Source organism: Urocitellus parryii, chromosome 9, assembly GCF_045843805.1.
Source record: "Urocitellus parryii isolate mUroPar1 chromosome 9, mUroPar1.hap1, whole genome shotgun sequence".
In the NCBI taxonomy this organism is placed as follows: Eukaryota; Metazoa; Chordata; class Mammalia; order Rodentia; family Sciuridae; genus Urocitellus; species Urocitellus parryii.
The window spans coordinates 52,945,907-52,973,043 of NC_135539.1; the positions used below are offsets into that span (position 1 = coordinate 52,945,907).

At 38.2% G+C, this 27,137-nt stretch overlaps 1 long non-coding RNA gene across 1 annotated transcript in view; it reads left to right on the plus strand.

The window, feature by feature from the left end:
- The window catches only part of LOC113194185 (uncharacterized), a 168,275-nt gene extending 163,032 nt beyond the window's left edge, over nt 1–5,243 (plus strand). Inside the window, exon 4 of the long non-coding RNA XR_013344289.1 lies at nt 5,178–5,243. This is a non-coding gene — a long non-coding RNA (uncharacterized LOC113194185). The remainder of the gene's footprint in view (nt 1–5,177) is intronic.
- The last annotated feature ends 21,894 nt before the right edge of the window (nt 5,244–27,137 follow it).

Below are 27,137 nucleotides of genomic sequence, written 5' to 3' on the forward strand. Positions count from 1 at the left end.
CATTCCTGCATGAGCTTTTGGGGACACCACATATCCAAATCACAACATCCTTCCCTGAGCCCTCCAAATCTTATACATATCTCAAAATACAATATTTATTTAAGACATCTCCAAGAGTCCCTAGAATCTTAACAGTTCTAACATTGTCCCAAAGTCTCCTCCAGGACTCAAGGCAAACTCTTGACTGTGAGTCCCAATAAAAATCAAAGCAAGTCACATGCATCCAATGTATAATAGCATGAGATCAACATTCCCATTATAAAGAATTGGGGGAAAGGAAAGAAGGGATGGGAACAAGAGAAGACAAAAACCCAGCTAGACAAATAAGACATGTAGCTCCATGTCCATGGGGGACATGGTGGTAAGATATGATCTCCAAGGGACTTGAGCAGATCTACCTCTTTGGTCTTGCTGATTCAACACAAATAGCCCCTCTCTTAGACTAGGCGTGTCTGCAACTAGCATCTTTCCTCAGCAGACATTGACTTACATGTTTTAATACTTGGGATCTCCATTCCAGCCTCAGCTTTATTCTCACAGCTTCATGCAGTGCCCTTTTTAGTCACAACCTGAAGGGATTACAACCCTGCCATACTTTGCTCTCTCAGGCTTCCTTTGAAATCTCAGTAGAAACATCTGGGACTCCTTAATTCCAGAATCCTGCATTCCTGCAGAATGAGCCCCATGTGGATGACACCAAGGATGGCCACAAGCTTAAGTAGTAGCTGAACCACCTTGGACCATGACTATAGTGGCCTGGGAAGCTAAGAACTATGAAAGGAATCCTGGAGAAATAGCTTCCTAGGCCTCCCTGTGTGATCAGTGTGCATCAAGTTCTTTAAAATGAGTTTTAACTTTTGCACATTTGAACCTGCAGTGGGTGAGGTCTTGCTGATTCCTGAGATGCCTTCAAGGTATCTTTCCTATTGTTTCTGTGCAAGTACTTAGTTTCCCTTTAGTAGCAGTGATGTCTTCAGCAACACATCTTCCACAGCCCCGATTTTATATATCCTTATTCTCTGGCCAAACTTGAAGGTTTTTTTTTTTAATATTTTATTTTTTGGTTGTGGTTGGACACAATACCCTTTTTTTTTTTTTTAATGTGGTGGTGAGTATCGAACCCAGGGCCCTGCCTGTGCTAGGCAAGCGCTCTACCACTGAGCCACAACCCCAGCCCAAACTGGAAGTTTTTCAGGTCTTTCCATTCTTTTTTTTTTCACTCCCAATTCTCACAGTGAAACTGGCTAAAAGACACCAGCAATACCCATGCCAATATCTGAATTCTGCCCTGTCTTGAAATTTCCTCCACCAGATTAATTACTTCATCATTTTGAATTCAGGGGCATAACATCATGAGACTTGTGTTAACAAAATGACCCTAAAAGATTACAAAAAATCAGGTCACATATAAAGGATTGAGAATGAGAATAGCATTGGATTTCTCAATAGCAATATAATAAGCCAAGAGAAAATGGACCAATGCCTTCAACATGCCAAGGGAAAATGATTCCACTTAAAAAGGGACATAGGCATCACGTAAAGAAGTTTTTTTTCCCCTTAGAATGTAACATGGTTTGCCTCTAGTCCAGTTCACAATAGAGTCCATGTTGCCCTCTAAAATCTCATTATCATAGTCTTTACTGACCACCTTCTTATTGACATTTTGGTACTCTGAGCTCCCATGAGAATAACCCATGAAGCTTGGCTTACACATTTTAAGGTATCTCCAAGATTTTCCAAACTCTACATGTAAACCAGCTCAAAAGACTTCTGATTCACATGACCATTTAAGTCACAGTAAACACCCTACTCCTGGTACCATTTTTTGTGTCAGTAGGTATTGTTTTGTTTTTTTGATCACTGTGAAAAAAATGTCAGGCAAGAACAACGTAAGAAGAAAAAGTTTATTTTGGCCTTGTGGTTTTAGAGGTGAACCAACTCCAGTGGTCTGGGCTTGAGGTAAAGCAGAATATCATGGTAAGAAGGGTGTGGCAGAAGAAAGCTGCTCAGCTCATGGAAGCCAGGAAGGAGAGGGAGGGGAGAGAGGGAGAAAGGGAGATGAGGGTTGAGGGGCAAGGAACAAAGTACAATCCTCAAAGTAATGCCCTTAGTGACCTACTTCCTCCCATCATTCCCCACCTGCCTACAGTTATTACCCACTAATCCATGCAAATCATTAATATATCAAATGGATTAATTTACTGGTTAGGTTACAACTTCATAATCTAGTCATTTAGTCATCCCACCTCTGAACATTTCTGAATTAACTAGCATGAGTTTTGTCATACCTCATATACCTCATATCTAACCATAACAATGCTACCAAATTAAAAGCAGGGACTTAAACAGGTATTATACAACAATACTTATGGCAGCATTATCATAGCAGCCAAATGGTAGAAATAACCCAAATGTCCATTGATGGATGAATGGGCAAATAAAATGTGCTGTGAAATATGAAGTGAAATATGAAGTTTAGATACACGCTACATGTATGAACCTTGAAAACATTATGTAGATGAAATAAGCCAGATCCAAAGAAAAATTGTATGATTTTATTGATAAACCTATTCAAGTTTATCCAGACAGAAAGTAGAATGGTGGTTTACATGAGGGGGGAAAGGAGAAATGAGGAGTTATTGTTTAATAGGTGCAAAGTTTTAGTAGGCTATTGATGGAAAAGTTTGTGAATAGTTAGGAAAGGTGCTTGTACAACATTGCAAATACACTCAATATCATTGAATTGCTCACTTAAAAATATCAAAGGACAAATTTTATGTTATGTGTATTTTACCAACACTTAAAAAAGTGGGAAAGGAAAATAATGAGAGAACAAGAAAGTGATTAAAGGGATTAAAGGTAGAATACCCCTCTTCCAACATTTCATTAGAAAGACTAGAGAAGAAGGAAACATCTCAGGTTGGGGGGAGATGATAAAAGGACAAATGGAGAATAGGAGATGAAGAATTATAAAGCTTCAGATTCATGAGAAATTTCAAGATCTGACCAATAGGAGTTCCCGAAACAAAAAAATAAGAAAATAGAGAAACAGAGTATAGAATTATCAAAGGATTAATACAAGAAAATTTCCCAGAGCTGAAGGACAAAAGTATACACATTGAAAGGGTCCATGACATGTTCAGAACAATAACCAAAGTCTGAAGAAAGGCCCACACAGGGGCATAACATCATGAGACTTGTGTTAACAAAATGACCCTAAAAGGTTACAAAAAATCAGGTCACATATAAAGGATTGAGAATGAGAATAGCATTGGATTTCTCAAGAGCAATACAATAAGCCAGGGGAAAATGGACCAGTGCCTTCAACATGCCAAGGGAAAATGATTTCCACTTAAAATTCTATCCTCACAAGCGATCAATAAGAATATGCTGGTAATCTTATTGCAGCCTACATTTAATTCATGTAGGATTATTGGTTCCCTAAGGTCTTACTCTGTAGGACAGTCAGAATGAGAAAGAACTTCTGCTATTTCAAACCCTTGTTTAAAAGCATTTTCAGTTTGTTCTTTAATACAGCTCTTGGGAGGTCTTCTCATAGCAGAGAAGGAATTCAGTTTACCGGCTCAACTTCTTTTTGCCATTACCCTCTTTGTGAGCCCCTGAATCCTAGATTCTGTGACTTCCTGGTTCTTGATTGTCTCTCATTTGTCAGGTTCACATTCTACAACAGTTGTAGGGAAATTGAAATATCTACATACCTGCCTATCAGCAAATGTCTTCATTCTGCACTTAAATGTGACAGTAAATAATCTAAGAGAGGAGCCCAAGGATATTGCTTTCTTTTCCCTTGCTGATTAAATATTGCCCCACAAGAACATTTTTTTTTTTTGTGGCCTGACATCCCCATTTCACTAGCCAATGTGTAGTGAGAGCCTACTCATTACAGGGAACATCATTGAAGTCTGGAAGTATTGGGAGAAGCAGACCTTCCAGGGAATCTGATCAGGTAAAGGCCAAGGTGTGGGATCTACAGTTCTTCCTGCCTCAGGTTCTGTGATAGCTCTTGGGAGTGGCTGCCTCGGCAGCAGTAGGTGAAGATGCACCAGGTTCTGAATTGAGCTGTCAGTTGAGAACCTAGGAGATGAAGAGTGGATGAGGGAGTGGGGACAACAGAAACTGGGGTGGTGCATCAAGCATATTTCTCTTCCTATCCCCAACTAGTCGCACTGCATGAGAGGTAACCACTATACACATCTTTGCTTGTAAACATCTCTAATTTTGATGATTGATCAAGAAGCATATGCTATTTTTTCCTTTTTTTTTTTTCCTGCGGGGTGTGTGTGTCTAAATACAGTTCAACAAAATCTCTCTCAATTCAGGAAAAACAGCCTTGATTGATGGGTTTATTGGAAGACACCTTGAGTGTGCTTTGTCGGTTACTTCTGTACCTGGTACTTGGTGAAAGTTAGTTGAATAGGAAAGTAAATGATTGTTGAGAATCAAAACATTCCCATTGCTGCAAAAACCAAACATAAAACAAACAACAGCAACAACAAAAAAATCTTCATGGATTTATTAGATTAGGAGAGCATACAGAAAAACAAAGATAGATCTCACCATGTCAATCAGTCGTTCTCAAATCTTCATGGGCACAAGCATCACGCAGGTGAACTTGTGAAAACCGCACATCCCGGTTTCCAGTGCTATTTCCAATTTAGTTGATTTGTGGTGGAAATGAGAATTTGCATTTTTAAAGATAATATCTCTGGTGATTCTGGTGCAGGTGGCTATCACATTAAGAGGAACCCTCCTGGCAGGTCTGGTGACTTGTGGCCAGTTGCCTGATAGATCTGAACAGTAGCAAATGGCCATGTTTTATGTTTACTTGTAGCAAGGGCCACACCTAGGGTTCACAGCTGCAGATACCACACCTTCCTTCCTTAGTTGTACCATTTTGAAGTGGAACTTTCTACAGAAAAAGGAACTTGATCACTACAGTGACAAACAACCTATAAATGTGTAGAGGGAGTTATCCAAACAATGTTAGCTGAGAAGGGCCAAAGTCCCATTTCGCTTCCAAATAACCCTCATTCCCTAGAATTTCACTCCACAAGCATTTGCTAAGTACAGACTTTGTGCCTGGTTTTGGAGACAAAAGATGTTTAAGACAGCAAAGTCTTAAAAGCTTTTATTGTGTCTGTCTATACTTCCTTTAGGTAAAATGTAGCTGTGGTCCCTGTGGATCTAGCAGTGAGATCAGTGAGCCTGAAGCAAGCAACAGGGAGCAGGTGAAGGTTGGGTAGAAGGTAAGAACCTGCAAAAATTGCTTTTGTTCATTGACATCAGTAGAAACTGTTTTTTAAAGAACCCAATGTAGTGGAAAGCTTTCTGTTTGATTTGATTCCATGGGAATTAATATCCCACTTTTGCCTGGGGGATCTGAGACTCCTGGGTCAATTTGACATAGGGAAGCGGCCTTGGTTTCCAAACCAGGTGATAAGGGGTTTGTACACAGCATTCCACAGCTGGCTTAAACGTTGCAGTTTCCAAGGAAACAGGACCCTGAGTCCATTTCTTAGACCTGCTAGTAATCAGACCATGATGTTTCTAACAGAATCTAAAAAATAAAAATAAAAAAAAAAAGAAATAGGCTTCTAACGGGACATGGCCAAGGCCACATAAACAGCCTGTCCCCCAAGGCCATACCACAGCTTCAAAATGATGGGCAACCTTTGTCCTTTTGAGTGATTACTGCTTTCTTACCTAATGGCAACTTCTTTCCCAATGACTCCCTCAGCTCCACTTCAGACTTCCTCCACTAGAATAATGATTGCCATGTACCCAATTCTTCAGCTGCCTCTGCTTCATGGCAGCACTCAGTGTAGAGCTGTTTCCTTCTCCCTGCTCTCTATTAAAAAACATTCTGCACAAGTCCAAATCCCGTAAGGACTTCCCCAACTCTCTCATAGTGAGATGCCCCACAATACCTGTGGGTGCCAGCAAGTTAATAAATCTAATTTGTGGTGGTGGAGCGGGTATCACAAATTGGAAAATGGGATCCTTCCCTCTCTGTTAAAGTTTTACAGCTAAATCTTTGAAAGGATTAAGAGTAAAAGGCCCTGATTTATAGTATCTGCCAGTGTCTGTAGTGGAAATACTCCCATTCTGGTTGACTTCAAGCTTCTAGTATGACTTCACTGAACACAAAGCTGCAGATAGACGCACAGAATCGACTTTTAGAAGTTGGCTTGAATTGGCTCTAACACATCACTCCCCCACTCCTCAGTCATCTTCCTCAAACAAGAATATTTTTTTCTCTCATTGATTTTTCCAGAATTTTCTTTTTCCGTGGAGTAGCTCATGATTTTTTTTTCCATCCTGAATTTGTGCAAGGAATCCAGTAACTAGCTGATTTACAAGCAAGTTTTGTGGAATGTGATGACAGAGATAGAAACTTTCACAGACATAAACTCTTCATATGAAAACTGTCAAATGGCAAAAAGCCCAGAGTTTCAGAGACTAATAAATGCCCATAGTTAATGTCACTTACTTCATGGGAAGTGGCTTCATGGCTGGGCAGAGGCCTCCTGGCTTCATCCTAGAGAGGAGAAACACACCCTTTTAGATATCAACACCAGCTCATCTTGCTTTGGCCTGGACTTAATCTACAAAGCCTTCAGAAAGACCTGACTTTTCTATCTTACAAAGAAAATGATCTTTGTGGAATACTCATGAAGTAATTATAGATAATGGTCCAGGATCTGGCAGCTACAAGTTCAGCCTCTTGGCTGAGAAATGAATTCCCTATCTGCTACTACAAGACCTCATTATATGCTGTGCTCACGCATTGATAATGAAAAGACTTAAAACGTGTTTGATAGCAAAGACTCTCCTTTCTTAGCCTGACTGGCCTGTAGAGTAGGGCTCTAGGGAACAGACAACTGAACTCAATGCAAATTTCAAACGAGATTACCAGCGGCTTCTTATCATCCCCTTGGAACTTTGGGAATGAGGAAACTGTGAGAAGCCAACAGACAAGATGGAAATACCATCATTAAAGGGAGGGGGAGGGGGCTTTTCAGTCTGATGGAGAAAGAAAATGGCTTAAGGAAGCCTAAGATGGTTGCTCTTATTTTTCTATAAAGGCTTAAGTTCCTTTGACAGGAATATAAGGAAAACGAGTCTCACTTTGAGTATTTTACTGAACAAGTGTATGTACTTTATTTCTTGTGCTGGAGATACCAAAATGAAGCCTACTATCTATGGAGGGAGACAGGGAGACAGGTATGAGAGCAAGTCACTTGCTTTTATTTATTTATTTATTATTTATAGATGACAGCGGGATGCATTACAATTCTTAATACACATATACAGCATAATTTTTCATATCTCCGGTTGTATACAAAGTATATTCACACCAATTCTGTCTTCATACCTGTACTTTGGATAATAATGATCATCACATTCTACCATCGTTAATAATAACCTCATGCCCCCTCCCTTTCCCTCCAACCCCACTGCGCTATATAGAACTCATCTATTCATCCCATGTTCCCTCTCCCTATCCCACTATGAATCAGCCTCCTTGAATCAAAGAAAAAATTTGGCATTTGGTTTTTGGGATTGGCTAACTTCACTTAGCATTATCTTCTTCTACTCCATCCATTTACCTGCAAATGCCATGATTTTATTCTCTTTTATTGCTGAGTAACATTCCATTGTGTATATATGCCACAATTTTTTTATCCATTCATCTATTGAAGGACATCTAGGTTGGTTGCACAGTTTTGCTATTGTGAATTGTGCTGCTATAAACATTGATGTGGCTGTGTCCTTGTAGTATGCTGATTTTAAGTCCTTTGAGTATAGACTGAGGAGAGGGATAGCTGGGTCAAATGGTGGTTCCATTCCCAGTATACAAGATATCTTCATACTGCTTTCCATATTGGCTGCACCAATTTGCAGTCCCACTAGCAATGTATGAGTGTGCCTTTTTCCCCACATCCTCGCCAATACTTATTGTTGTTTGTATGCATAATAGCTGGCATTCTGATTGGAGTGAGATGAAATCTTAAGAGTGGTTTTGATTTGCATTTCTCTAATTGCTAGTGACGATGAAAATTTTTTTCATATATTTGTTGATTGATTGTATATCATCTTCTGAGAAGTGTCTGTTCACATACTTGGCCCACTTATTGATTGGGTTATTATTATTTTTTTTTAGATTTTTGAGTTCTTTATATACCCTAGAGATTAGTGCTCTATCTGATGTATGAAGGGTAAAGATTTGCTCCCAAGATTTAGGCTTTCTATTCACCTAGCAGATTGTTTCTTTTGCTGAAAAGAAACTTTTTAGTTTAAATCCATCCCATTTATTGATTCTTGATTTTAAGGAGTCTTATTAAGAAAGTTGGAGCCTAATCCCACATGATGGAGATTAGGGCCTACTTTTTCTTCTATTAGACACAGAGTCTCTGGTTTTATTCCTAAGTCCTTGATCCATTTTGAGTTGAGTTTTGTGCATGGTGAGAGATAGGGTTTAATTTCATTTTGTTGCATATGGATTTCCAGTTTTCCCAACACCATTTGTTGAAGAGGCTATCTTTTCTCCAATGCATGTTTTTGGCACCTTTATCTAATATAAGATAATTGTAGTTTTGTGGGTTAGTCTCTGTGTCCTCTATCTGTACCATTGGTCTACCAGTCTGTTTTGGTGCCAACACCATGCTGTTTTTGTTACTATTGCTCTGTAGTATAGTTTAAGGTCTGGTATAGTGATGCCACCTGCTTCACTCTTCCTGCTAAGGATTTCTTTAGCTATTCTGGGTCTCATATTTTTCCAGATGAATTTCATGATTGCTTTTTCTATTTCTATGAGGAATGTCATTGGAATTTTGATCAGAATTGCATTGAACTTATATAGTGATTTTGGAAGTATGGTCATTTTGATAATATTAATCATGCCTATCCAAGAGCAAGGTAGATCTTTCCATCTTCTAAGGTCCTCTTTGACTTCTTTCTTTAGGTTTCTGTAATTTTTATTACATAGATCTTTCACCTCTTTCTTTAAGTTGATTCCCAAGTATTTTATTTATTTATATATTTATTTATGAGGCTGTTGAAAATGGGATAGTTTTCTTCGTTTCTCTTTCTGAGGATTTGTCACTGATATACAGAAATGCCTTTGATTTATGGGTGTTGATTTTATATTCTGCTACTTTGCTGAATTCATTTATCAGTTCTAGAAGTTTTCTGGTGGAACTTTTAGGGTCTTCTAGTTATAGAATCACATCATCAACAAATAGTGCCAATTTGAGTTCTTCTTTTCTTATGTGTATGCCTATAATTTCTTTTGTCTGTCTTAATCACTTGCTTTTTTGATGTAGACTTAATCCTTAGACATTTCCCCCAAAGCTGAATTTTCTGGGTTCTCTTAGCACATGGCTTGGGACCATGTTTACAGCGGTGAAAGCACTGCCTGGAGATTGGAGTGTGAATGTTAGGAGATGCCAGGATGTTCAACCCCATTTCTCTCGGTTTCAGTTCGTAGACCAGAGGCCTCAGCTTGCATGAACAAGATCTGGCTAGGGACCCTTGATTTTTGGACTCAAATTCCAAACATGTGACAGGATCCCAAGCCTAACTAAAATCTGAGACATTTCATTATCACTCTGTGGATTATCAATACTTTTATGGAGTCTGTCAATACTTTTATAATTAGCTTATTGCATTAAATGCCTCATGTTGAACTAACCAGAGAGGACTTCATTTCATTGGTTGTAGGCCAATACAGAAAATAAACAAATAGTTATAAAGTTATAATGTGATAATGCTGTAAGCAGAGTTTGTCTCTAGCCTTTGGGTACATAGACAGTGACTTTCTCTCTCATTTATGGTGACAAGGAATTTTCACATTGAATGGGAATTTGGGTGAGAAATTCCAAGACAATCCACTAGGGAGGGAGAACCAGAGGAGAGAGAGCACTCCAGCATTTGACAAAAGAATGACATTTTGACAGAAGATGGAGTTTCAGGGAAGTGTCAAATACTCAAAAACAAAAACAAAAACAAAAACAAAAAACACTGACTAATGGATCAGTCACAAAACTAGGAGATTCCTCCGGGCTGACATTCAGATTCTGGTTTCTTGATGGCAGGTGTCACTACTGCCTCAGAAGCTCCAGGTTCTCTGGAACATAGAGAATGGGAGGAGTCACCTGGAAATAACTGGAAAAGTGAAGACTGTGTCCTCCTACTTTACCAGGGGAAGTCATTGTTTGTATTATCAACTTTTACTGGGGAAACTTTAAGCCATGTATTTACACATGATATCTGTTACCCAAGATCTCTAAACCACCAGATTCCCTATTGTTGAAAACCAGACGATCAGCTTCTGGAAGATTCACTGCTTGTTTGCCTCCTGTCTTCTGTGAGTGGTGGCAGAAGGAGACTTCTGGAGTCACTGATAAGCAAACTAAAACCAGGGTTTGGAAATCACCCAGAGCATAACTGTTTAATCTTTTTCTTTGAAAGAATTTTATTTATTTTAAAAATTTAATTAACACATAATAATTGTACACATTTGGGGGTTACCTACAGTGTGACATTTGAATACATGTACACGATGTGTAATTATCAGATCAAGGTAATTGGCATCTCTGTCACCTCAGACATTTATAATTTCTTTGTGTTGGGAGCATTTGAAAATCTTCTCTCCTAGCTAGTTAATCATTTTCTTTTGATATTTTTCAAATGGTGTCTAAAATTTAATCATCACTCCTTTCCTAAAATACATACATTTACAAAGCAATGGTGGTATTTCTGCTGGGGTGTCACAGCTTCTAGTTGGGGAACCAGGAGTTGAAGGCTGCCTCCATACCATTCTGATTAAAGCAGAATGATTTGCTTGCCTTCAGGGATGGCATTTACATCTCTATGTTTTAGTGCATCTTTGTTTAGCCGCACAGAATGGTACATTTTCAAAGACGTTTCCTATCTACTTACCACTTAATACTTCCACATTAACCTGTGAGGCAGTTACTTGCTCTAACATCTCCAATAGATTTATCAAGACCAGGAATGACACCCTGGCACCTCCTACCATTCCATAGTCCTTTGTTGGGCTGACAGCTCTTGGGCAAGTTTATGACCTCCAGAACTCCAGAGCCAACTTCCGTCACAAACACTGCCCTGTTGGTCCTGGTGACACTTCTCTCTTCAGCTACATTTAGGGGACAAGATTCAAGGAGAGATGTTCAGCCCAAGACATGCTTCGGGGCTTTCTTTTCTCACTACCAACCGCTTGACCCCAGAGAGAAATGCCCTTCTGACCCCTACTGGCTAAGACAGGGCATACACCAGATAAGAATTCTTTCAGAGCTGATGTCAGAGCACTCTCCAGTAATGATTGGATAAGAAAGCTAAACATGGGGAACATTGACTCAATACTGATTAAACAGGCTGGAAAGACAAAAACAAATAATCAGCCTGTATGTAGCAATAATGGGACAACAAAGCAAATATTAAGGCAGAGGCTTGCTATCAATATTTAACTAGAGGATTAATGTACAGAGGATGCACTTTGGAGAATACAAAGGTGACCAGAGAGGCGGAAATGGCTCAATTATGATACACAGACACAGTCAGGGAGGAGAAAATCCTGGTTTGCACCATGGAGCCTAAAATTATGAACACACAACAGAGGGAATCATGATGATTAAGCAAAGAGATGATGATGAGCTATCATTTCAGACTCATTAATATAGACAAAAAGTGTCAAAAGAAAGGGATGGGGAACAAGTAATAATTCTGATCAAGAAGCTTGCCTGACATTCTTCTACATCGGAACTCCTCGTACCAATATTGTTCTAAAGCTTTTTATTTTGGGTCTTTTATTTGTTCAAGTAGGCCAAAGTGTCTCAAGGATTGCTTCTTCACCTCCTGGGGGCCGTGTTTCTAATCAGATATGATGGAAACGTTGTTCCTGTCTTTCATTGATACAACCAAATACATTTCTTAGTCTCTTACTATCTAACCTTCTCTCAGAATGGGTACACTATCAAAGTACTGCAAATAAACTAACTTTTCCAGGGGTGAATAGGTTTGGGGGGATTCTAAATTAACCTGTACTTCAGCATATTCAAGCAACTTTAATGTGATTTTTCAAGAAGGATGCAGTTGTACATAGCACTTCTCAAAAACATTAGTCTGTAGAATGTGTTTAATAGAAATACCTTAAATAACCAAGATTCCTTAGGAGACTTTTGGTAAAGCTTAGTAAATTTCAGTTCCAAGGTTTCCTCTACAATATTTTGTCTACCCTTCCTTTGTGTTCAAGAGGAGATGGCTGCCAGCTGGTTTTCTGAGAATCTTTATATGATGAAAAAATCCCTGCAGGATCATCTAGAGACTCAAGCCTCCCATGTGGTAGGTGACTACACACTCCTGAGTCTTCTCTAATAGCTGTGATCCCTCTGGTGCATTTTTATCTTGACACAGTAGAACAGTATGCAGACACATTGGCACTGAATAAATAAAAATCATTGTTCCCCAACAGGAAATGATAGAGTTTCAACCCCACTGGGAATGTGTTATATTCTGTCACTATGTCTTAAAGAGCTAATGAAACGTGAACCAAGATTCCAGCAACTTCAACAATCACATCTTTATGATTTAATATTGCGAGATCCCCAGTTTTCCTTCTGATCCCCACTGAAATCTTTTTTCCCACTTGATTCTGTGTCTCATTTATAATTTCTCTTTGAGCTATGCAGAAACAGGGATGGTAAGTCTTTGAGAGAGAGGGTTTAGTGAAAAGAGGGTTTAAATAAGTGGGAGTGAATTTTAGGGGTCAGGTTTCTCTGGAAGGATCTGTGCTTCTTTCCTGCCTGGGCCACTAGGTCTGGGTGAACTTGATCAGGTGCTTACCACCTTCCTGCTTTCTCTCTCCAAAAGGGTTACAGCACCATACCAGGTTGTTAAAAAATGAGTTTGAAAAGTAAGTTTAAGCCACGAGAATGTGAGGTCATAAAATAACTGAAAAGTAGTGACAGCCACAAACATTAGTGGGGTTCAATTATTTTTCCCTTAGTACATTGATTCTTTCTTTAAAATTTGTTCCTTTTGTATGTATGTGACAGTAGAGTATATTTTGATATATTATACATACATAGAGGTTAACATTCTAATTAGGATCCCATTTTTGTGGTTGTACATGATATGAAATTTCACTGGTCATGCATTCATATATGAACATTAGGAAAGCTATGTCCAATTCATTCTACTACCTTTCCTATTTCCACCCCTCCTTCCTTCCCTTCATTCCCATTTGTCTAATCCAATGAGCTTCTATTCTTTCCTCTCTGCCCCCTAATTATGTGTCAGCATCCACATATCGGAGAGAACATTTGGCCTTTGTTTTTGGGGGATTGGCTTATTTCACTTAGCGTGATATTCTCTAGTTCCATCCATTTACCAGCAAATGCCATAATTTCATTCTTCTTTATGGCTAATATTCCATTTTGTATATATAACACATTTTCTTAATCCATTCATCTGTTGAAGGGCATCTAAGTTGGTTCCATAGCTTAGCGATTGTAGCACATTGATTCTTTCCCTGATGGTAATAGACACTAGGATAAGCCATATCCTTTTATAGTAAACTATAGAGGCTGGCACCTTTTCAGATGGAAATTAATGGATGGCACGGCTATAAGTTGTTTACATTGAGATAGAAACAGGCGACCATCTTATCCTAGTTATGGGGGGAGGGGCTGCACTGTTCCCTTTACACTTCCCTTGTGTCTTAGTAGTTGTTTGCTTGACCCTGGCTTTAGAGCAGAGGCCGGGGAACCTTGAGAAGGAGGCTTCCCTGCTAGGAAGAGCAGAATTAAGTAAAAATTCATTCAGGGAAAAGAGAGAAGAATTTAATAAAGGTTATCAGCCAAAGGCCTGAGCTTGTCTGGCCTTAAATAAGCATCAAGCTGGAAGAGAAAGAAAGCTAAATTGCTGAGTACCAAAAATTAGGAGTTTTTAGTTTGAGGCCAGGAAGGTCAGGAATAGGAGGTGTGATGGCCTCCAGTCTGGCTGGTGAGGGGAGGTAGAGGCCATCATCTCAGACTCAGGTTCCTTTTCTCTGATCCTGTCTGTACCACATGCTTGCCTGGCCACCTCTGTCACATTCCTTAAGCTTGGGCCTCTCTTTGGTACTTTGAAAAGTAGTGATGATAAGGATGCCTAACTCATGGACATAGGATTAAGTGAGACATGCACAAGAAGTTCTTAAAATGGTAGCAGGCACATGGAAAGTTCTTAAATATCAATTATATTATCAATAATTTATAGATATCAATAATTATCAGGGGTTAGAGTGGGGAAGAAGGAAAGTGTAGAATATGCAAAAAGAGAAAATGATCTAAGTTTCTTCTCAACAGAGGAGTAGCATCAAGTGTTATATGAAGCTTGGTTTTTGTTTGTTTGTCTGTTTTTAAGAAAAGAAGTCCATTGAGGTGTCCCCAGTATTGGAAGTAGCTTCATGGGTGTTTAATGCATGTGTCATATTAAGTTCTATTTTAGGTCATTTGGAAATAATGCAGCTTTTAATAGCTCTTCCATCAGCTCCCTACAAACTTATTCCCCAACATACATAATTTATTCCCAAACTTTAACTGTACTATAAACAATAACCCATGTGCATGGTTTTTTGGGGGAAAAAGGTGTTGTGTTCCCCATTTTGGTGGTGTTGCCTATATAGCAAGGTGTGGTGTGGCAAGAATAAATCAGGCTCTGGACATGAAACTTCAGAGAAAGAACTTTAGCAGAAGCAACATTGCATCACAGAGAGAAGCATCCCAGAAAAGGGCAAGGGAGATGAAGAGGTGGATGATGCTGGGGATTCCACTGTACGTGGGATGAGGGTTCTTGGAGCTGCTGTTAATGTGATACCCAAGGAGAGAAGACTTCTCACAGGTGAAGATTATTTGGCTGTTCCAGGTCCTAGTTTCTTCCTGGCAACTGTGTTTCTATCTTTCAGCCCAGTCCAGAAGCTGGGTTCTCTCATTGGCTACCATACTGCATAGGAATGCCTACCTTGTGGTCCACTTGCTCTCTCAAATACTCCTATTTCTCTGATCTCCTGGTCACATGGTTCACCCACTGCCAGCATGAACACCTGCTTCTCAATCCATTTCTTTATATAACCCCCCTCTCCTGAGCTCTATGCCCACTGCAGCTAAACCTCACTTTCTTTGAGTTATTCATCCACACATGGTTTTTGAGGACCTACCACGTGCCAGGTGCTGGAGATGCAGTAAGAAAACACAACAGATGGGATCCCTGCTCTCTGTGACTTAGTGAGGGAGTAGAAATGAACGGTTACCCAAATAAATGTGTAGTTGAGACTAATGATTAGAATGTGGGTCAAAAACAGGGACTTTGAAAAAGAATAACAGAGGACCAAATTTAGATGGGGGATCAGGGAAGGCTTCTAGGACAACATGATATTTAAATTGGGACCTGAGGCAACTAGGTAAACAGAACAAGTGAAGAGAACTTTGTAAGGAAAGAAAGCACATATAGAGATTTCCGAGGCCTGAATTATTTGTCTAAGAGAAATAAGCCAAGCATAGAAGGATAAATGCTGCATATGTGGAACTAGGAAAGCTGATCTCACAGAATTTGAGAGTGAAATAGTGATTCTAGAGGCAGGAAGGACAGGGCAGGCTGAGGAATAGAGAGGTTTGCCAGCAGTTAGGGGTTGGGGTGTAGCTCAGTGGTAGAGCACATATAGGAGGCCCTGAGTTCAATCCACAACACAAGAAAAAGGAGTAGAGGAAAAGAAAAAAAAAGGAAAAAGAAAGGTACAGTTAGGTAGGAGGAATAAATTCTGGTGTTCTATGACACATGAGGGTGACTAAAGCTAACAATAACATATAGTATATTTCTAGAAAGTTTTTTGAATGTGCTCACTAAAAAAAAAAAAAAAAAGATAAATGTAATGGAGTTAAGCTAATTTCCCTGGATTGATTATTACACTATATATGCATATATCCAAATATCATATTGTACCCCATAAGTGGTACAAATTTATGTAAAATGTGTTAATCAAGTTTATCTATCTATCTATCTATCTAATTAATCAGTGTAGCTGGATTTCACTGAGCATGAGGTAGAAATGGCATGAGATGAAGCTAAAGAGAAGGGAAACCTCTCTTATTGTGTTAACATAGCTATATTATTGTGTCTATAAGAACTTAGATCATGCAGGACTTATTATAGACCATATGCTCTGTCTGCCCATGTCTGGGTAACAAACCGTCTCAAAACCCAAACTTGGTAACAGAAGAATGACACATTCTTGGCTGGATCTTCTGCTACATATGCTGTAGTTGAGATCACTCATGGGGCTTCATTTATCTGAGAGATCAGCTGCATCTGTAATGTCCACGGTGGTCTCTTGTCTTCCTGGGTCCTGTCTGCATGGCCCCTTACCATTTATTAGTCGTGCTGGAGATTCTAGTGCTAATAAGGCTGCTATTTTTTCTAGTCAATTTGACAAGTCAAAGTGGAAATGAAATATTATTTTATTGATCTCAAATTTATTATGTCCAATATTGACCTCTTTTTTCTCCTGCTTCAAGTTAGATAGCTACAAACTCTACATTTGCCCCTATCAAACTACTACTGAATTAATCTTTCTAATCAACTTAAGTGATTCTTCTGCCAAAATTTCAAGTGTATCTTTTTTGGAATACATAAAAGCAAATTAAGGAGTGGAGGATGTGTTTAAGATTAGCTCATTTAACTCTGTCCTTATATTGAGGAAGATTTTGGGGACCCGGAAACATTTTGTGACTATCCCCACATCAAACATGTAACAGAGTCAGAATTTGTGACTAGATTCTCTGACTTGGTCTAGAATTTTTCAAGAAAAGAAGTCATCATGCAACTTTCTAAGTGTTTTAGGCATATTTCCAATGTATTCTTCAGAACCAATCTTTGATTCATACAGTATTCTTTTCATTTTTATATATGAGTTAACTGAGGCTCAATAAAGTAATTTGAACATTACATAGTGAGTGAACAATGATATTGATATTTATTCCTAGTGTTGCTTAAATTTAAGTTTTTTCTCATTTTGTCACATTTCCCATATAATCTACAAGTCCCTCGAGGGCATGATCCAGATCTTATATATCTTTTTCTATGACATAAAACCTTTTGCAGATTGCTGCTTAATGAATATATATGGAAGAATGGGTGGAAGGAAGGAAAGAAGAAATGAGGGAGGAGGAAAAAAAGGGAGGAATTAGATAAATACTCAGGTCTCTAGAGGCAAAGCCTTTGTCCTCTCCACTATATTGAACTGCATCTGGAATATTATTGATCAGAACAAATGCAAATTACAGGCCTACAGTGAATTATCTCAATTCATTTCTGGTTCCCATCCTCTTTTTTATATGAGAAAGTATGAACATATTGATTTAAAACAGTCTGTGTTGGCTTGCAAGTTAGCATGAGTTATGAAGAGTTAATGCAAAGTTTAATACAGAGATTTATCTTCATGCTCAGACAGAAGTGAATGAACTTAGAAATAAGATTTTTACAATGCAGATCATTCAAGATACTTAAAGTTAACTAGGTAAGGAAATTGACTGAATTTGCTAAAGGGTTGCTTATATAAATAATAACACCTTACAGTGTTTTCTCTCATCTAACATCATTTATTTATACCAGAAGTTAAGTGGAATCATTTGAATTTCTTTAAGAGATATAGAACTCTAGTCTATTTAAATAATAGATCATTGGGTCTGTACCTTTTTTCTCTTATGGTATGTTCCTAGTTTACTGCCAAGAATGGGTTGGAGGGACTTAAAGGCAACGTTTGATATGTACTTTGCACAGCATGCTCTTTGGAGCTCAGAGTCAGGGCCTAAAGTGACTGCAACTGCATGACAGATCAGCTGTTCTGCATTAGGAGGTATACTTACCTTGTGATTCCAAACAAGACTACCCTGTACTTGCAAATGTCGATCTGTGAATCTGTATTTCACAAACATTGCTGCATCTCCCTGATCCCCTGGGACTGAGGAATGACTTCCCAGGAAAGCAGACACATTACATGTTGGCATAACTCTGTGCTGGAGCTACTCCTCAGAGAGCTTCTGCTAACTTCAAATGGAATTCAGAGTGTGATGGGAAAATCGGACATCATCATCATCATCATCATCATCATCATCATATTTCCTTTTAAAAAGTTTATTTTCTAAGGTGCTTAACTGCAAAGTGCTTTGCATATTATGGATTCCCATAAGTAAAAAGTGTGTAAATGCAGGAACTTACAAGGAGGAGTTAGAAACCAGAATTTCAAGATGATATTGGAAACCCAAAATTCTGCCAGGAATTTGATAATGGAGTTGAATCAATAGGGAATGAGGTTGGCTGACTGATGCCCTCTTTTAGCTTGGAGAGAGCCTACAGGTGCACCAGCGATAGGCCTTCAAGTATATACTGATGGAAAGCAGGTGCCATGTTTCTGGACTCTCAATAGAGAAAGATGGAACTGAGCTTGACCTACTGACTCAAACATTTCCTTTCTAGAGTGGTTGCTTCTAAGATGGTTTCTAAAACAGAGAGGCTATTGAGGTCTTTGGTTTTTTTTTTTTTTTGAGTGTTTTTACAAGCAGTTGTTGCCTTCTTGTGATGGATGTAGGTCGTTGATAGCTTTAGTTGGCCAAAGATACTCATCTAGACTCCATAGTACCTTGAATTCTGTGGATTAATCTATTTTCCAATCATTCATTCTCCATGTATGTGTCATCTTACTGAGTTCTTTCATTGTTCCAGAACATTCCTATACTTTAACTTATCATGTGACCCCATGGTGGATTGACACCTTACTGATTTGAAAAAAGTCATTTTTCTAGTGTGACCTATTTCAGAAATGATTAGGTAGGTAATTTGTTTTTGATTGCCATGCATCTTTTCCCTTGGTGAAGTCTCTTTCTTCTCTTGGTGTTTTGTCTTATTATATAGATTCCATTGTTCCAACATGCTCCTGCTTTCCTCCCTTTCCAGAATATCTCATGAAGCCAAAATTCTTTCTCTAAAAGCCACACTAGTCTTTTGTGGCTAGAACCAGCATAATGAGATGAAGCAATGCTGCCAATGTTCTGATTAGCTAATGCCTTATCTTCTTAATAATGCAAATGCCTCAAGAGGAGTGCTGACATGTGGGATTTAAATTTGTAAAAAGAAAGGTTCCAATATTCTAGAAAATAATAATACATGCTTGCTTAAATTTTACTTTAAAATTCTCTAATTCTAAATTTTTTCATGTCTCTGGGCGTGAAGAATTTTAGGAAGACTGGAAACTAATACCAGTGGATCTCAATGCCATGGGAGTGTATGGAACCCAGAGACCTGTCTTCCGTGTCCAGTCTAAGAGAATTTCAATCTGTCATTCCTTGCTCCCTAAATCTTTTTCCTCTCCTCACTCATCGTGAGATATTTAACATTGATTTTTCAATGGATTTATGTTTTTATGAAGTTGACTTCAGCTGCTTGTCATCAAGAAAAAATGCTGGAGGCAAGGAATTACAAAGCTAGATGGCTGCCTGGCTTAAAATGAGGGGGAAAGGAAAAATATGTAGTGAAACAAGCACACAAAACTATTCAATCAATTTCCTTGACACATCTGTTTTCTCCATCAGTTTGATAACAGTTTCTTTCTTGTGTTACTCTGAATTTTTTAAAGTACAGAAAAATACAAGTGAAACAAACCCCATCAATATTTCTATTATTAAAGCAGTTGAAGTATAATATAGATTGAAAATGGATGGATAAATTATTTTTAGATAAATAGGATTATATTATAGAGGCAATTTAAATTTAAAAAATTAATTTTACTTAATGATAATAAAAAACTACCAAAGAAAAATGAAGGAAATGTTGAACTTCAAAAATTATTCTTCACTATTATCACTATTAGTTACTAAAAGATCAACTGTATGTTCAACAAAGGAGATTAGGAAAATGTGTTTATGTTCAAATTTCTAAGGAGAAACAGATGTTCTAATTAAAAACAATACAGACTGAGTCCCTGCTCTGTAGGAAGGGGACATCAGTATAGGGACATCATCAGCACTCTCACTTTTTCTCACCTCATTTTTCTCACATCCTGGTAAATATATTTAGACATACCATTATTTTCGCATTAGTCAAATTTATCACATTCACATTGTGTAATGCAAATTTGGTTGTCATGGAGCTTAATATTCATCCTTTTATCACATATTCTCCATTCTTGGCTTTCTTATTTTCAGTTCATCTCTGAATTGTTTGAATTTGATCATCAAGTAGTTCTTTCAATAGCAGCTCAGGAGTATTGTACCTCATGATTTTTTCTCCCTATTTAAAATAATATCTGCCTGATTCCTTTATTTTTGAATAACATCCTAGGTTGGCAGAGTTTTCTTGGTATCATACTTTCTTTCCCTTGAAACTTTATAGATTTGATTCCACTGTTTTGAATGGCATCATTCTGGGGACTATTCAGGTTAGACTAACTTCTTTTCCCTCTTTTTAGAAACTTGCCTTAATTGCTTGGATGTCCGAAACACTTTTTTAGCATTCTAATAGTTCAGTAGCCCAACTCACATGTAGCTCAGTGCTCAATACTTTCCTGAAACACAGTATTTTTATCTCAAGGAAATTTTCTCACATTACATCTCTCAATACACCTTCTTTCCTTAGATGGATTCTTTGATCCAAAGACAAAAAGTATCTTTATGCTATGATGATTTGCTTCTTTCCTTTACAGTACTGTTAATATCTTTTTCTTCTTTATCTTCAGTTGTTATAATTATCTCAAACTTTTCCTCTTATGTCAGTAATTCTATTTTCAACACTATTTTGCTTGCTCTTAAGTGTTTATTAAAACTTTAATAATGCTACTCTGTTTCTCAAGTTTGTCTCCTCTGCAAGCCCTATTTTGGCATATCCTGTTGTTTTACTGTCTAATCATAAGTTTCAGTTTATTGTATTCTTGCTTTCTATATAACATCAAGTAATTGTGAGTCAATCTTATTTGTCTTTTGATTTATACTTTCTTCTTGATTATGTTACTTGTTTTTCTCCTGATGTTTTTTGTTTCTGCTATTATTGTTTGCCTCATGCCAGGATACCTTTAAAAATTTTGTCTATGCTTGGGTATACAGAGTGTTACTCTTGACTCTCTTCCTTCTGATTTATAGTATAAGAAGTGAGAAAACAAGATCATCTTAGTTGGTGTTCAGTCTTTGTTAAGTTTTCTGGACTCAATTCTCTAAGATTTTGTTAAATGCCCCAAATTAGATACCTAATCAGGTATTAGATGTGATACTGGTTTGGACACAAAGGACAAAGTGATAGTGACTTATAGGACAAAGAAGTTTACATTTCCTGTTTTAGAGTGTCTGAACATCAGCAGTCCAGGTCAACAGCACAGAGGGTGGCAGCTCCCTGGTCTCAGAGACCCTTGATTCCTCTGACTGGTTGCTTATCAAGTTTTCTGTGAGTTAGAGTCATGCTCAGCTTCTTCTTGCAAATTCACACTGGGAAAATGATACAGAAAGGGCAAAATTCATTTTGCTTTGTCTTTTAAAGATATGAATCTGAATTCCAAGCACTGCTTTTCCCATGTGCCTGTCTAGAACACAGTGACATGGTCCCAGTAGCTTGGGGACTTGGAATTGTAGACTTTAGTCTGGAAGTCATGTGTGCAGGTGAAATTTGGGGATTCAATTATTAAAAGAAGAAATTGGAAAGCCAGACAGCTATACCTCATTAGGTTTCCCTTAACCTAACTGTAAGGTGTAACTCTTTTCCAGGGTAGAGGAAACCTTGAGCTCAAATTGGGCTTCAGATTGGACTCCCCCATTCAGAGAGCTTCACGGGGACCTCCTCCCATCTCATCAGTTTTCCCAGTGATTTTCCACTTCTTAGTGGGAAAAGGAAAGGAATGAGGGCATGCTCTCAGTTAGTGTCACTCAGCGAGAGTTTTTTTTTTTTTTTTCTTTTTAACCCAGTGGTAAGTGTCCCACTAAGGGTAGAATTGGGTGACAAACAGGCCTTGCCATACCTCCCTGCTTGCTCTGCACCCTTCAGTTCCTTTGATTTGGGGTTTTGAAATTTACTGAAGTAGATTGTAGTCATCATCTTTTTTGGTGATTATTTTTTGCTGTTCTAATCACAGTTTTATAGTTATCAGGAGAAGGAAAGTTTGTGATGTAGGTTTTTTTTTAATGATTGTTTCTCTTTCTTTTTCTCTTTTGCCATTTGTAATTCACCTTTCACCATTTCCTGCCTCCTCCTTGTCTTAATTTTCTCCTTTGCATTTATGTGGGACTATTGTAACTCAGTATCTTAACTTGAAATTTTCGTAGTCTATTTCACTCATTTTCTATGTGTGTTTTCTCAACATTTCCATTCAGTTGTTGAACTTTATTTCTTAGCTCTATTACAATTTAATTTTGATATTATTATTATTATTATTATTATTATTAGTGGTGGTGGTAATATTTTGTGGTGCTGAAGTTGAAATCCAGGGTCTCTAGCATGATAGACAAATGTACTCCTGATGAGCTATACTCCCCAGCACCACAATTTTATTATTTTTAAAATATCATTTTTGTCAACAAAATAAAATCTTGGGAGAAAAATATGTTGGCTTATGCTTAATCCATCATTCAAAATCAGAAGCAGAATCATAGCTCATATCTAAGTGTTTGGAGAACTTTCAGGAATCCTGGAACCACTCAGCAAGAGGTCAGTTTTCCTAACTGATCCTGTGGGTGATCTAGTTGTATTCCCCAAATCTGTCCCTAATGTTGGCATCCCACAGTGTTACCCTATGTGCCTTTTTCTCCAAGATATCCAGAAAGCTCATCATTCCATAATTGTTGGGACATGGACTGCAATGAGGCCCCAGTGATTTTTTAAAAAATTTTTATTATTTTTAAAAGTTTTTAGTTGTTGAATAAAGACCTTTATTTTATTTATTTATATGTGGTGCAGAGAATTGAACCCAGTGTCTCACACATGTTAGGGAAGTGTGCTACCGCTGAGACCCAGCCCCAGCCTCACCATAGTGATTTTTGTACTTAGTAAATCCTGTGAGGTGAAGATGGTTGCTCTTGGATAGAGATAGGAAAAGGAGGATTTTAGGCAGGAGGATTGCTTGTCTCTGTGGGAGAGATAAGAATTGGCAGAGGTGTCATCTTGTTATAAATTCTGGAACAAGCAGGGTGTGAAAGAAATTTTTTAAGAACAAACCTCCATCAATTTAACCTCCAAGTTCTTGCTCCAGAAAAATAATTTTCTGGTAGGTTAAACCTGCCTCCCAAATTTGTCTCCTGATTTCCCACTTCCATTGAGGAGCTCTTATTTTGGCTGCTCACCATGAGTTCCTTTATTCAGTAAATATTTATTTAGCAACTACCACGTGCCAAGCTCCATTTATTCTATGTTATGAATACTGCATTGGATACCACAGAAAACTAAACAGATGCAAATCACTGCCCCATGGAATTTGCATTCTATTAATGTAGATCATTAAAAAGTCAGTATATAGTGTATTAAATAAAAGAGGACAAGTTTTATAAAAATAAATAAAACAGGGAGTGGGCGGAGACAGAGCCCTACATATTATTACCTGACATTTAAAATTTTAGTTTGACCAATATATGGCTGGATATCTTTCTCCTCTGTCTCACTTGAATAGCTGAGATGAATGGGTACTTAAAAAATTACTAAATATTACTAAAATTATCAAATACTCAATGACTCAATATCATGGGAAATTCAGGTAGAAATAGAAAAGCATATATGAGAAGTGTAACAAGTGAAAAAGTTTGCTTCCAAGACTCAGAGTCTGTCCTATTTTATATACTGACCCCTAAAGTAACATGTCTGAATCAAAAGTGCTGAAATAATCCCGTAAACCTTTAGCTTGGGCTCTTCACTTCCGGTTTCCTGACCTGCTTTCCAATGGAGGATGCCTCTCACAATCCATCATTCAGGAGGCTCATCTTTGAAGAGCCATGGGATGTCATTTGACATCTCATTGGACTGCTTCCCCTAAGTTACAGCTGGTTTCCAGTCTGAGAGTTATCTTACTTCCCTAGTCGACAGGCATAGTTATAAGCTCATGTAACTTCCCCAGAAGTGTGGCTTTGCCTTTGCAAGTTGTGGCAGAGACACTCACCTCTCACAGAATATACAGAGGCTCTCTACTTTGCTCATAGCCCTTGAAATTTGGTAGGATCTATGTCAACTTCAGGCTGCAGCATCTAAGAGACGCATCTAGGGGATGATTAGCAACCTCATAGTTCTCTCTTGCACCGAGACCAGAAGCCACATGATATGGTTGGTAGGGAAGAAAGAGGTAATATGTTTGAATCTTTAAATCACTGCTTGGGACTAGAGCTTCCTACAGTGGGACTAGACCCACATTAGAGTTTATGTGAGAAAAAAAATTACATCTTTGATTTTTTTTACCTTTGTTGAGAATATTTGTGAGTTTATCTTTTCCTCCAGTCAGAATGGCAATTATCAAGAATACAAATAACAATAAATGCTGGTGAGCATGTGGGAAAAAATAAATTCTTATTACTTTTGTTGGTGGGAATGTAAATCAGTACACCATTATGGAAATCAGTCGGGAGGCCCTCAAAAATCTAAAACTGGAACTACCATGTGATCCAGCTGGACCACTGCTTGGTATTTACACAAAAGAATTAAAGACATGCATTCCCATGTTTATAGCAGCACAATTCACAATAGCCAAATTATGGAATCAGTCTAGGTGTCTGTCAGATGAATGGATAAAGCAAGTGTGGTCTATATAGAACAATGGAGTTTTATTCAGCCATAAAGAACAAAATTATGTCATTTGCAGAAAAAAGGATGGAACTGAATATTATCATATTAAGAGAAATAAGCCAGCCTTAGAAACTTAAGTGTCACATGTTTTCTCTCATAAGTGAAAGTTAAAGGGAAAAATAGGGAGGCCGTTAGGGTGGAAACGGAGATCAGGTGAGAGGAGGAGGGAGGGCCAGGGGAGTGAAATTGATCATATTATGTTATATGCATGTTTAAATATGCCACAATGAAATCCATTTGGTATAATTAGTATTCAAAGACAAAATTTAAAAATATGCATTTATGGTAGGGTTAATCCACTGATATTTGTGAGTTTATTTCTTATCATAGCATAGCCTACCCTAAGCTAACTAGTAACAGGTCAAGTGAAATTGGAGTACAAAACATTCCAAAGCATTCCTCAATTGACCTGTGACAAGAAGACTGTTCTTGCACACTGCTGAGGCAGCAGGGAGGAGCTATTAGGATGATCAGCTTTGTGGTAGACAGACCTGGGTTTCAATCTTGGAAATGACCCTTTCTAATAGGCTATGAGACAGTAGTTTCATTTCTTAGCCTCTCTGAACCTCATTTTTTTCTCTCCTCAAATCATAAGGTAGTTTTCAGGATTCATTGAGACATCTAGTAAAATCTGGGTACACAGTAAGGATCATAAAACTCCTCCTGGTCATGAAGATGAGGAGTTAAGAAATAGGTGCAGAGTAGGTTCCACAGTGTGCTCGCTGATTAGTTGAAACACACATATCTAACGTAATGGCTCTGTATGTTTAGGGATCAGAGAAGAGACCAAACTGGTGCCACTTCATGGACCTCTCCATCCACCCAAACCTCTAATTCATATATGAAATTTGATTTGTCATTTACAACTACAGGTAGAGTATCCCTTATCTAAAATGCTTGGGACTACAAGTGTTTCAGATTTCAGAGTTTTTCAGATTTTGGAACACTAAACTTTGGAACTAGAATGCCCCTCAAAGGACCATGTGTTGAAGGCTTGGTCCCCAGCTATTAGAAGGGGGTGGAACCTTCAGGAGGTAGGGCATATAGTGGAAAGGTGTGCCCTAAGAGGGATATTGAGACAGCCCTTTCTTGTCCTCCTCTTTGCTTCCTGTCTGCCATGAGATGAACAGCCCTCTTTCACCACATATTTCCACCATGATGTGCTGTGCTGCAATAGGCCCAAAGCAACAGGGCCAAGTGACCATGGACTGAAAGCTCTGAAACTGTCAGCCAAAATAAACCTTTCCTTCTTTTAAGTTGATTTGTCTTGGATATTTGTTACAGTGATGGAAAGCTGATTAATTCAGATACCTTGGTGATGGGACTGGCATCTAAATACAAAATTCCTTATTTTTCCTGTACACCTTATACACAGAGCCTGAAGATAATATTTTTGGTGCTTCTGCATTTTGACTGTGACCCATCATCTGAGATTGTTTCTTGAAACCTCATGTTGGCACTCAAAATTCTTTATATCCTAAAGCATTATATATTTTTGTATTAAGGATGCTCAACCTGTAATAGGAATCTCAGTGACTTAAATATAGAAAAAATTGAAAGTTAACTTGAGAAAAATTATATAAAAATCTCTCATAGTTAGATCCTTTTAACAAGAGAGTGTGAATCACATTAGAAGAATTGTGCAAGATCTGAGGATAATGATTTGAGTCTGCTTTGAATATGTCATATCTTCAAAGTCAAGACACAATTTAATCAACGTTGAAAAATTCCAGAAGTTGGCAGAATTGGATCAATGAGAGCTGTAATAGGTGATGGAGGGGTTTTCTGACAGAATTACATCAAGATCATTAGACTTGACAGCATCATGTCTCTTAAAGATGGTGATGGGGCCTTAGAGAAAGGGCATGGAATTGGCTCGTGTCAAAAATGATAGGTGGAGCTGGGCATGGTGGTGCTCACCTGTAATCCCTGTGGCTTGGGAGGCTGAGGCAGGAGGATCGCAAGTTCAAAGCCAGCCTCAGCAAAAGCAAGGTACTAAGCAACTCAGTGAGATGCTGTCTTTAAATAAAATACAAGATAAGGCTGGGAATGTGGCTCAGTGGTTGAGAACTCCTGACTTCAATCCCCAGTACCACCTCCTCCCAAAAGATGGGATACCCAACCACTGCTCAGAGCATTACAAGATACAAGAACTTACTCTCTGTCCTCTTGAGTCTGTCTTATTCAAGCTGTAAAAGTTAGCACCAACACAGGACATTCTAATCCAACATTCTGCAAGAGCAAGCTACATCCATCTA